The 11,658-nt window shown below is 39.4% G+C and overlaps 1 non-coding gene across 1 annotated transcript; it reads left to right on the top strand.

The window, feature by feature from the left end:
* The first annotated feature begins 4,537 nt into the window (after positions 1–4,537).
* On the top strand, positions 4,538–4,644 carry LOC141722899 (small nucleolar RNA R71). Its single transcript, XR_012575896.1, has one exon. It is a non-coding gene; the product is annotated as a small nucleolar RNA R71 (small nucleolar RNA).
* The last annotated feature ends 7,014 nt before the right edge of the window (positions 4,645–11,658 follow it).

Raw genomic sequence — 11,658 nt, 5'->3', positions numbered from 1 at the left:
CCAGAAAAAAGACGGAAACGAGAGTTGAATAATAGAACTTGTTGCCCCGGCACAAATGATTTGAGCACTAGACCCCTATCGTGCCACCTCTTGACTTTTTCCTTATACATTTTGTTGTTCTCATACGCTTGAAGCCGAAACTCATCTAGTTCATTCAATTGAAGCATTCGTTTCTTACCAGCTGCATCCAAATCAAGGTTCAACTTTTTCAAAGCCCAATATGCCTTGTGCTCAAGCTCCATAGGCAAATGACATCCCTTACTATAAACCAACTGAAACAGTGACATGCCAAGTGGAGTCTTGTATGCTGTTCGATACGCCTAAACAGCTTCATCAAGCTTCAAAGACCAATCCTTCCTTGATTGACACACAACTTTCTCTAAGATGCGCTTGATCTCTCTGTTAGATACCTCAGCTTGACCCTTAGTATGAGGATGGTAGGCTGTAGCAATGCGATGATTCACATTATACCTTTGCATCATGGCAGTGAACTTGCGATTTGAGAAATGTGATCCCTCATCACTGATTATTACTCTTGGAGTCCTGAACCTTGTGAATATCTGCTTATGAAGAAAATTAAGCACTACCTTTGCATCATTTATCGGCAAAGCCTTAACTTCAACCCATTTTGAGACATAATCAACCGCCAACAAGATATACTGATTATTGCAAGATGAGACAAACGACCCCATGAAGTCAATTCCCCAAACATCGAAGACCTCAACCTTGAGAAGCACATTAAGAGGCATCTCATCCCTCTTAGACATATTACCCATACGCTAGCATCGATCATACTTCAAAAAGAACTGTTACATATCCTTAAAGAATGTAGGCTAGAAAAATTCTTCTTGAAGAATACGAGCTGCTGTCTTTTCTCCACCATAGTGGCCTCCATAAGCAGTCGAATGACAATCTCGCAAGACCCCCCCCCCCCCCGTTTAGTTGTACAAAATACATCTCCTGATGATTTGGTCAGCTCCTTGCCTAAACTAATATGGCTCAACCCACATGTACCACTTTACCTCATGAAGAAACTTCTTCCTTTGAGCGTAAGACAAGTCTGGAGGCATGATATTACTCACAAGGTAGTTCACAATGTCTGTGAACCACGGTTCTTCCTCTTGCACCCCAAACAGCTGCTCATCAGGAAAAGACTCATTAATCAATGTCTTATCCAGTGAAGCTGCACTTGGATCTTCCAAACGAGAGAGATGATCAGCGACTTGATTCTCAGTACCCTTTCTGTCCTTGATCTCTAACTCAAATTCATGAAGTAAAAGAACCCATCGAATCAATCTAGGCTTCAAGTCCTTCTTCAAGATGCGATAGCGAATAGCAGCATGATCAGTGAAAACTGTCACCTTCGTCCCAAGAAAATAAGATAAAAACTTCTCAAAACCGTAGACAATGGCTAAGAGTTCTTTCTCAGTAGTCGTATAATTCAGTTGAGCACCATGGAGGGTCTTACTAGCATAGTAGACCACATGAAATATATTTTTCTTTCTCTGCCCAAGAACTGCTCCAACTGCATAGTCACTTGCATCGCACATCATCTCAAATGGTTCATCCCAATTAGGTGCAGTTATGACAGGTGTCGTGATCAAACTCTTCTTCAAGAACTCAAAAGCATCTAGGCACTCGTCATCAAACTTGAACGAGACATCTTTCTCTAGAAGATTGAACAAAGTTTAGAGATTTTTGAGAAGTCCTTGATGAAATGCCTATAGAAATCCGCATGACCAAAAAAGCCGCTGACTCCCTTAACAGAAATTAGTGGAGGAAGGTTTTTGATAACCCCCACCTTGGATTTTTCCACCTCAAGACCTTTACTAGAGACGTTGTGCCCAAGAATAATGCCCTGTCGCACCATAAAATGACATTTTTCCCAATTGAGAACCAGATTGGTCTCAACACACCTTTTAAGAACGGCGCCAAGATTTTGCAAGCATTCATCAAAAGAATCACCAAAGACAGAGAAATTGTCCATGAACACCTCAACATTCTGACCAATCATGTCAGAGAAGATAGCCAACATGCATCTCTGAAATGTGGCAGGTACTCCACACAACCCAAAAGAAACTCTTCTGAAGGCAAAAGTCTCAAATGGACAAGTGAAAGTAGCCTTCTCCTGATCTTCTGGAGCAATACAAATATGATTATAACCCGAATAGCCATCCAGAAGAAAATAGTACTCATGCCTAGCCAATCTGTCAAGCATCTGATAAATAAAAGAAAGAGGGAAGTGATTTTTTCTCGTGGCCTTGTTCAGCTTTCTATAGTCCATGCAAACTCTCCACCCCGTGACTATTCGAGTAGGAATGAGCTCATTCTTCTCATTAGCAACAACTGTGATACCTCCTTTCTTTAGTACACACTGAACTGGACTCACCCAAGAACTGTCAGAAATGGGATAGATGATCCCTGCATCTAGCCATTTGAGGATTTCTTTCTTCACAACTTCTTTCATGATTGTATTAAGCCTTCTCTGCTGCTCATCAGTAGGATTGCTACCTTCCTCTAGAAGAATTTTATGCATACAGTAAGAAGGGCTGATTCCCTTGATATCTGCTATAGTCCATCCAATTGCAGACTTGAACTCTCTCATAATTCTTAAGAGCTTTTCCTCATCACTACCTGAAAGGTCAGATGTAATAATAACAGGCAAAGTAGATGCATCACCTAAAAAAGGATACCTTAAGTGTTCGGGCAATGGTTTAAGCTCAAGTGTAGGATCTTCCTTAATAGAAGTATTGAGGCGCTTTGGAGATTTGTTTAGCTCCTCCATTCCAAGATATTCAAAAGGCATATCCAGCTTTCGCTTCCAGGGAGAAGCATTCGATTACTGCAACTGTTCATCACCTTCGTCATCTTCACTCTCTGAATTTCCCAACAAGGCCTTCTCTAAGGCATCAGACCTTAGCATTTGATCAAGTTCTGAAGTAACCGCAGAATCGACCAACTCCACTTTTAAGCACTCCTCATTTTCAATCGGGAATTTCATGGCATTAAAAACATTGAATGTCACATCCTGATCCAGCACTCGCATAGTAAGCTCACCCTTCTGCACATCAATCAAGGTTCGGCCAGTAGCCAAAAATGGTCTTCCCAAGATGATGGGAATCTTCTTATCCTCCTCGAAATTAAGAATTACAAAATCAGCAGGAAAGATGAGTTTATCAACCTTGACCAAGACATCCTCCATAATGCCTCATGGATATGTAATAGAACGATCGGCCAACTGCAAGGTCATATAAGTAGGCTTTGGATCAGGTAAGTCCAATTTCTTGAAGATTAAAAAAGGCATCAGATTGATGCTAGCTCCCAAGTCACATAAGCATTTGTTAAATGACATTTTTCCAATGGTGCAAGGCATAGTGAAGCTTCCAGGATCTTTAAGCTTCGGAGGCAACTTCAGTTGCAGCACAGCATTGCATTCCTCTGTTAGAGCAACTGTCTCTAAGCCATTTAGCTTCACTTTCCGAGAGAGAATACCTTTCATAAACTTCGCATAACTAGGCATCTGTTCAAGAGCTTCAGCAAAAGGTATGTTGATTTGAAGAATCTTGAACACCTCCAGAAACTTTATAAACTGCTTATCCAGCTTTTTCTTCTGCAGACTCTTAGGAAAAAGAGGTGGAGGATAGATCTGTTTCTTCCCTGTATTACCCTCAGGAGGAGTGTGTTCAACAGTAGTCTTCCTTGCTTCCACTTCTGCTTCCTTCTGCACTTCTTCTTCCAACACATCTTCATCTTCCGAAACTTGAGTATTTTCGGGATTTACAACCTTCCCAGACCTCAATGTGATTGCCTTCACCTGCTCCTTAGCTTCCCTCTTTTTTGGAACTTCAGTGTCACTAGGGAGTGTACCAGGTTGACGATTTAGTAAGGTATTGGCAATTTGCCCAATTTGGTTCTCCAATGTCTTCCGCTTGGCTCTTGCACATAAGCCTCAACTCCTCCAATTCAGATTTTTCATTAGATTGTTACAGCTGTAGTTGTTGTTATTGGTGCATATTGCGGTTGTTGAAAACCAGGAGGGTTGTATTGCTTCGTTGCATACTGCTGATAAGGTTGTTGGACCGTATTCTAAGTATTGCTCCAGCTGAAGTTAGGATGATTGCGGTTGTTGGGATGATAGGTGGATGGAACATGCAACTGCGACCTCTGAAAGTTGCTCAAAAACTAAGCCGATTCACTAGAAATAGCACACTGCTCCGTCTCATGGGCACCAGCACAAAGCTCACAGAAACTAGTGATCTGATTAACTCTATAATTAGCTAAATAATCCACCTTCATCGTCGAAGCCTTAAGCTGAGCAGCTACAGCAGTAGCTGTATCTAACTCCAGAATTCCTGCTACCTTTCCTTGAGGTAGTCTCTGAGCAGGATTCTGGTATTCATTCGCAGCCATCAATTCAATCAATTCATAAGCTTCATCATAGCTTTTAGCCCACAAGGCTCCTCCTGATGCTGCATCAAGCATGGGTCTAGTAGCGCCTAATCCATTATAGAAGCAGTTAATGATCATCCAGTCAAGCATCCCATGGTGAGGACATTTTATAAGCATCTCTTTGTATCGATCCCAAGCCTCACATAAAGATTCTCCAGATTGCTGAGCAAATTGAGTAAGTGCATTTCTGATTGCAGCAGTCTTCGCCTTAGGAAAGAATTTAGTTAGGAACTTTTGAGAAAGATCCTCCCATTTGGTGATAGACCCTGGTGGTAGAGAATTTAACCAGCACTTAGCTTTATCCCGCATAGAGAATAGGAAAAGCCTCAACTTAATAGCATCTTCAGAAACTCCATTGAACTTGAAAGTGTCACAGATCTTGATGAAATCTCTAATGTGCATGTTGGGGTCTTCTGTCGTAGAACCCCCAAACTGAATTGAGTTATGTATCATCTGAATCGTGTTCGACTTGATCTCAAAGGTGTTAGCCGAGATGGCGGGTCGGACAATGCTAGACTGAATATCATTGATCTTCGGTTGAGAGTAATCCATTAAAGCCTTCGGAATCACTTCTGGTTCTCTCATTGCAATAAGAGCCTCTTCTTCAACTTTCTCCTCGACAAGAACTTCTTCGAAAACTTCCTTAGCTACTACAACTTCTTCCTCATCTTGATCCAGTGTTCTCTTACGAGACCGAGAACGCGTATGCATACACGCTCGCTAGATTACCTGAAACACGACAAGGAAACAAGTAAGTAACAATGTCCGAGTCAATGAAATTTAATCACCACTGATGACAAACACATAAACCAAAAATTAACACCGAGTCCCCGATAGCAGCGCCAAAAACTTGTTAGGACAAAAACACGCGCTAATATTCCTGCAAGTATACACAATCGCAAGTAATATAGAATTATTTCTAGTTCGTTCCCACAGAGACTGGTTTAGGTTAATTTCAATCAATGTATTTATGCAACAATGGTATGGTTATTATCCAATGCTAAGATGATTAACAAATTGAGATTGTTTATAACTACGATTAACTAAGAGATTATACTAAAGAACATTATCTAAGAGATTAAAAAGGATTGTTTTACTATATGACACAAACATGGGATTCTAACTTCATTACTACTTCATTCAATAGCCTTTTTGTTCTTAACCTTAGCATGCAATGGTGATGTCACTAATCAGATAACATGAAACTAGTAAACGCCAACTTTCATTGTACGATTACCCAACTACCAGACATCCATAAAATAGATAGAAGCTGAATAGACACTAATTATATTGAGACCCTATATGTCTATAGAATTTGACAACATAACGGTTTAATGCACAAGTTATCTATCATGATTACATAGGGCAAGTAAGATGGTTAAAATTACCTACGAATCATGCATATCAAATACATGAACCTATGCTAGCATGGCAAGTTTTAAACCCCTAAATTCACTTTAGCTTCATTAGAGATTAACACACTATCTTATAAGTTCGCGACGCTCATAAGATGAATAAGCACAACCAATACTAGGATATCATACAATCACCACACACTAAGGCATCGAAATAATTTAACTAAAGAAATCCATAAGTAAATCCGCTAGAACCCCACGATAACGATTAGCCAATAATTGGACTCATCATCAACGTGGGTTCCGATGAAAGTATGGTATAATAAACGTAGTCTTTATACTAAATAAATAACAAAACCAAGAACATTACACAATAGTATAGGTTCACAAAATAAGGAAACTAGCATCCAAGATTACAACTTAAAATAAAGAATCACAAGAATAAACTAGATCCTCTTCGCCTGTGAATTGTGCTATACGGTCTTCTTACGCTTTCTCCTTAAGCTCTGGTACGTCTTGTTATGAAAAATGATCATAAGTTTTTATTATATATGTTGTAGAATCAACCAGGGATTCAAACTCTCAGAATCCAAGTAGAAACAGAATTATGTCATCCCGACCTGGCGTGGGCGCCCGCTTTACCAGCGCGGGCGCGCTGCAAATCTGCATCCTGGCACGGGCGTGCGCTACTACAGCGCGGGCACGCTGACTCTCTAGATAAAATACTGATTTTTATTTTATGGCATGGTTTGAGCTGGCGATCTACGAGCAAACTCCCGAGACATCTTCCTAACACCAATTTAGCATCAAAACAATGCTAAATCTCCTGGTTCTTTTATTTATGCCTGAAATGCAAAAACACTACAAAAACACTACAAAAACACATCAAATACACAAATAACTTGAGTACAAAAACAACAATTCTAGCCTTTATAGGACATGATAGGTGGACTTAAATGCCACTTAACAACAGGGACTGGTTTAGGTTAAGTTCAGATTATGCACCTATGCAACAATATATGGTTATCGCTCAATGCTAAAACAAGTAACAAATTGAGTTTGATTTAACTAAGAGATTATACTAAATAACATTAACTAAAAGAATTAAGATTGAATTACTTATATGAGAATAAACATGGGATTCTTACTTTATTAAATACTTCAATCAAAGTTTATATCTTTAATCTTAGCATGTGATGGTGATGACAACTAACAGATACCACGAAATTAGTATACGCCAACTTTCGTTGTACATAGACCCTACTATCAAACATCCACAATTAAGATAGAAGTTGAATACACACCAATTATGCTTAGTCCCTATATGTCTATAAAGATTGAAAACATAACGGTTGAAGAGAAAGTTATCTATCGTAAGTACATAGGGTGAATAAGATGGTTAAAATTACCCACGAATTATGCATGTCAATTCATAGATAAACCTATGCTACCATGGCAAGTTCTAAACCTCTATATTCACTGTCACTTCAATAGAGATTAACAATCAATCTTAGATATTAGATACGCATCAAAGACAAATAAGCACAACCAATCTAGGAAATCATAAATCACCACACACAAAGATATTAAAACAATTAACTATTGAAATCCATAAATAAATCCGTTAGAACCCCATGATAAGGATTAGTTCATAATCGAACTCATCGTCACCATGGGTTCCAATGAAAACACAATAAAGAATATAAGAGTACTAGGGTTTAAAGACAAATCGAAAACAAGCATCCAAAGTATCAACTATATTGGAGAATACTAAAGTCTTCTTCTCCGTAGCCGTCTTGTGCCCTCTAGGTCTTCGTATTGTTCTCCCTGGTCTTCTTGTTATTAAAAATGTCTTTTTATTTATATATATAGGCTTTTGGATGCCCTGGGCTTTCCAATTTTAAAAAATAGACTCAAATCAGGATTTTGGGACAGGAGGCGGGCGCAGGCACGCGGGACACGGCGTGGGCGCGCGGGATTGCTTCTCTGCGGCGCGTGCGCGTGGGAATTCTGCATCCTTGACTGCATTTTCTTCTTTTGGCCATAACTTGAGTTCCGTTTGTCAGAATTTGACGATCCAGTGGTCCACACGAAGCTATCGAGATGCTCTTCAACATGAGAATGGTCTTGACTTCAGAATTTGACCTGCTTTCAGCATATTTCCTTGAAAAGCTCATTTATTCATCCAACTAATGCCTGTAATACAAAGACATAAAAACACATAAAAAAATATCAATAACTTGAGTCCAAAACACCAACTTAAGCTTGAAGTGAAGCATTCCAAGTAGATATAAAATCCACTTATCACACCCCCAAACTTAAATCAATGTTTGTTCTCAAGCATAAACACTCAAAAAGTACTAAAGAAACCTAATGCATGAATGTAACTACGTGAATGCAACTAAATGATAATGCAATTGATCTCCTCAGAATAACCATAACCAGCCAACAAGAGAATGCCTCTAAGAATGCAATGACTCTAGACAGAGTTCAAATAAACCCTACAAACCAACTCACAAACCAGAAACGTGCGTGTGTGGAAGCTTAACAGATATACTCTTAATACTAGATCAATGACCATAACTTATCTTATCATCAAAACCATCACAAGTTTATAAACAGAATAGACGTTAAACACATAATGACTCACAACACCTCCTTTCTGACTAGAGTTATACAAGAATTCACGCTATTATTGAACACATGAAAAAGATGCTTATTTGACCATGCAATGAATGAGGTCCCAAAAGACTTATACAATAATACCCATGTAGCGAGCGTTAGCTTAGCGGATCCCAGACTATCAAAGCCTTAGGTCACTAGGCACAAAGTCCCCTAGAACTTAATAAATCGAGTATTAAAGAGCTCACTCTTGATCAATTATGCATAAACACATATTTTTTTTCTTTTATTTTCTCTTTCTTTTTTTCTTTCTTTTTTTTCAACAATTTCTGAATGAGTGCGTTTTGCTCCATCTCATTCAACCCTAGACTACTCATAACAATATGAGCCGGCTACTAGCCATTTGATGTCTATCCTTATTCACAACTAGCAATGAAACCCAAGTTTTTCTCCAATTTAAAATTCAGTGTTCTTTTGTCATTTAGAGAATACCAAAAATTCTAGATATAAACAAGTGATTAAATCTCAACAAATAAACAAATATGATCACGATCTAGCTCAAAAGCAATCCTATAAGACTTTGTGATTTTTTTTTCTGGCATGCAAATCAATTTATTAAGACTTAAACAACCCTTTATTCGTCATCACTACACTCACATCAACATCAACCAATCAATCAGAAACAGCTCAACCTAAGGGATCATGTTATATGCATGCAAATGCAACTACATGGACTCACATAATAACACGAACAAAAATGCAAACAAATATGACCTATATGAACAATCATGCAAAAAAACGAATGAAATACACTAAACATGCTACATGAATCTATTTGGACACAACACAAACTAATCCTTATATTATCACCCCCAAACTTAAAATTTTCAATATCCTCATTGAAGGTAATAATAAGGATTACAGGCATACCTAGTTATCAGAAAAATCACCCTCCTTGGATGGAGTATCAGGTGGCGAATACACAGAATCAGCACCAAACACCGGCCAATCAACCTCAACACCAGTGGCTCGGAAAGCAGTTCCCAAAGCCTGTATCAATTTGGCCGCAAAACGACTGTGCTTGTCGTGTATCGCATCAATACGCCGAATCAACCTTCTATACTGCGCATCACCAAGACCAAATCTATCAACTGTCTGTGGTGCACGAGAGAGACCATCTGCAAGCACGAGAGGATCCGTCTGGCTACCCTCTACGTCATCAAAAATATATCCCAACCCCTTATCATGAGGTGCACCTAAGAATGCATAACTCAAGTGATCTGGTAGTGGGTTGAGCTCAATTGTGGGAGCTTCTTCAATAGATGGTTCAAAATGCTCCTTAGAATCTTTTAGCTATGTTAATCCAAGAGACTCAAATGGCAGATCCATCCCCCTTTTCCATGGAGAAGCATTCAAATACTGCAGTTGCTCTGCCCCTTCTTCATCTTTACAATCATATTCCCCTGTCAAAGCTCTCTCTAAAGTATCTGACCATAGCCCTTGCTCAAGTTCCGAATTCACTATAGAATCAACAATCATTCCTCTTCATCAATTGGGAATTTTTGCTTTGAACACATTAAAGGTGACTTCCTGATTTAGAATCCTCATTGTAAGCTCTCCCTTCTACACATCGATCAGAGTTCGATTAGTAGCAAAGAATTGTCTCCCCAAGATAATGAGAATCTTCTTATCTTCCTCAAAGTCCAGAATTACAAAATCAGCAGGGAAGATGAGTTTGTCCACCTTAACCAAGACATCCTCCACTATTCCTCACGGATAAGTGATGGAACGATAAGCTAGTTGCAATGACATGTATGTTGGTTTCGGATCTGGTAGACCAAGCTTCTTGAAGATAGACAAGGGCATCAGATTGATGCTAGCTCCTAAATCAAACAAGCATTTGTCGAATGACAAGTTTCTAATAGTGCAAGGAATAGTGAAACTTCCAGGATCTTTAAGCTTCAGAGGCAACTTATGTTGCAACACAGCACCGCACTCCTCCGTTAGAGCAACGGTTTTCAACTCCTCAAGCTTCACCTTCCATGAGAGAATACCTTTCATGAACTTCGCATAGCTCGGCATTTGTTCTAGAGCTTCAGCAAACGGTATGTTGATGTGCAACTTCTTGAAAACTTCCAGAAACTTGGTAAATTTCTTATCGAACTTCTGCTTCTGAAGTCTTTTAGGATATGGTGGAGGTGGATAGACTTGTTTCTCCCATGTATTACCCTCAAAAGGAGTGTTTTCAACAGCTTTCTTCTTTGGTTCCACCTCGGAATCCTTCTGCACAACCTTTTCAGCAACAATCTCATTTGCTAGAATTGACAAGGATGTGGGCACGCTCTATATAAGCTCATATGTGACTTCATTCTGTAAAAGAGTTTCAGGGTCTTCGTCTTGCTAAATTTGGGGGCTCGCGACCTTTTCAGACCTCAAAGTGATTGCCTTTACCTATTCCTTGACTTCCCTCTCGCTTGGATTGACTTCTGTATCGCTAGGAAATGTTCCTGGTGGTCGATTTAATAAGGCGTTAGCAATTTGCCCTATTTGGTTCTCCAGAGTCTTGATAGAAACAGCCTGGCTTTTGCATATAAGAGCCTGGTTTTTGCACATAAGCATCAACTCCTCCAATTCAGATTTTTCATTCGAAGATTGACCTGCACCTCCATGAGTTTGTTGTTGAAGTTGGAGTTGTTGTCTTGGTGCAAATTGTTGCTAAAAACCAGGAGGATTTAATTGCTTGTTTCCAAACTGCTGGAATGACTGTTGCATCGCATTCTGATTGTTGCTTCAACTGAAGTTAGGATGATTCCAGTTGTCAGGATGATAAGTGTCTGGAACTGGTTGCTGCGATCTCTGAAAGTTGCTCACAAACTGAGCTGATTTACTAGATATAGCACATTGCTCCGTCGTATGTGAACCTGCACACAGCTCACAAACAGTGGTTATCTGATTAACACCATAGTTAGCCTGAGAATCGATCTTCATAGACAATGCCTTCAGTTGAGCAGTGATAGCTGAAGTTGTATCCACTTCGAGAACTCCTGCTACCTTGTCCTGTGGCAATCTCTGGGTTGGATACTGATATTCATTAGTAGCCATCAGTTTAATTAGATCATAAGCTTCCTCATAGCTCTTTTCCCATAATGTTCCACCTGATGTTGCAACGAGCATGGGTCTTGACTGTGCTCCCAAACCATTATAGAAATAATTGATGATCATCCAATCAGGC

The sequence above is a fragment of the Apium graveolens genome, chromosome 4 (genome assembly GCF_009905375.1).
Source record: "Apium graveolens cultivar Ventura chromosome 4, ASM990537v1, whole genome shotgun sequence".
NCBI classification, from domain to species: Eukaryota; Viridiplantae; Streptophyta; class Magnoliopsida; order Apiales; family Apiaceae; genus Apium; species Apium graveolens.
The sequence above is the reverse complement of the archived record's forward strand: the minus strand, read 5'-3'. Positions and strand labels throughout refer to the sequence as shown.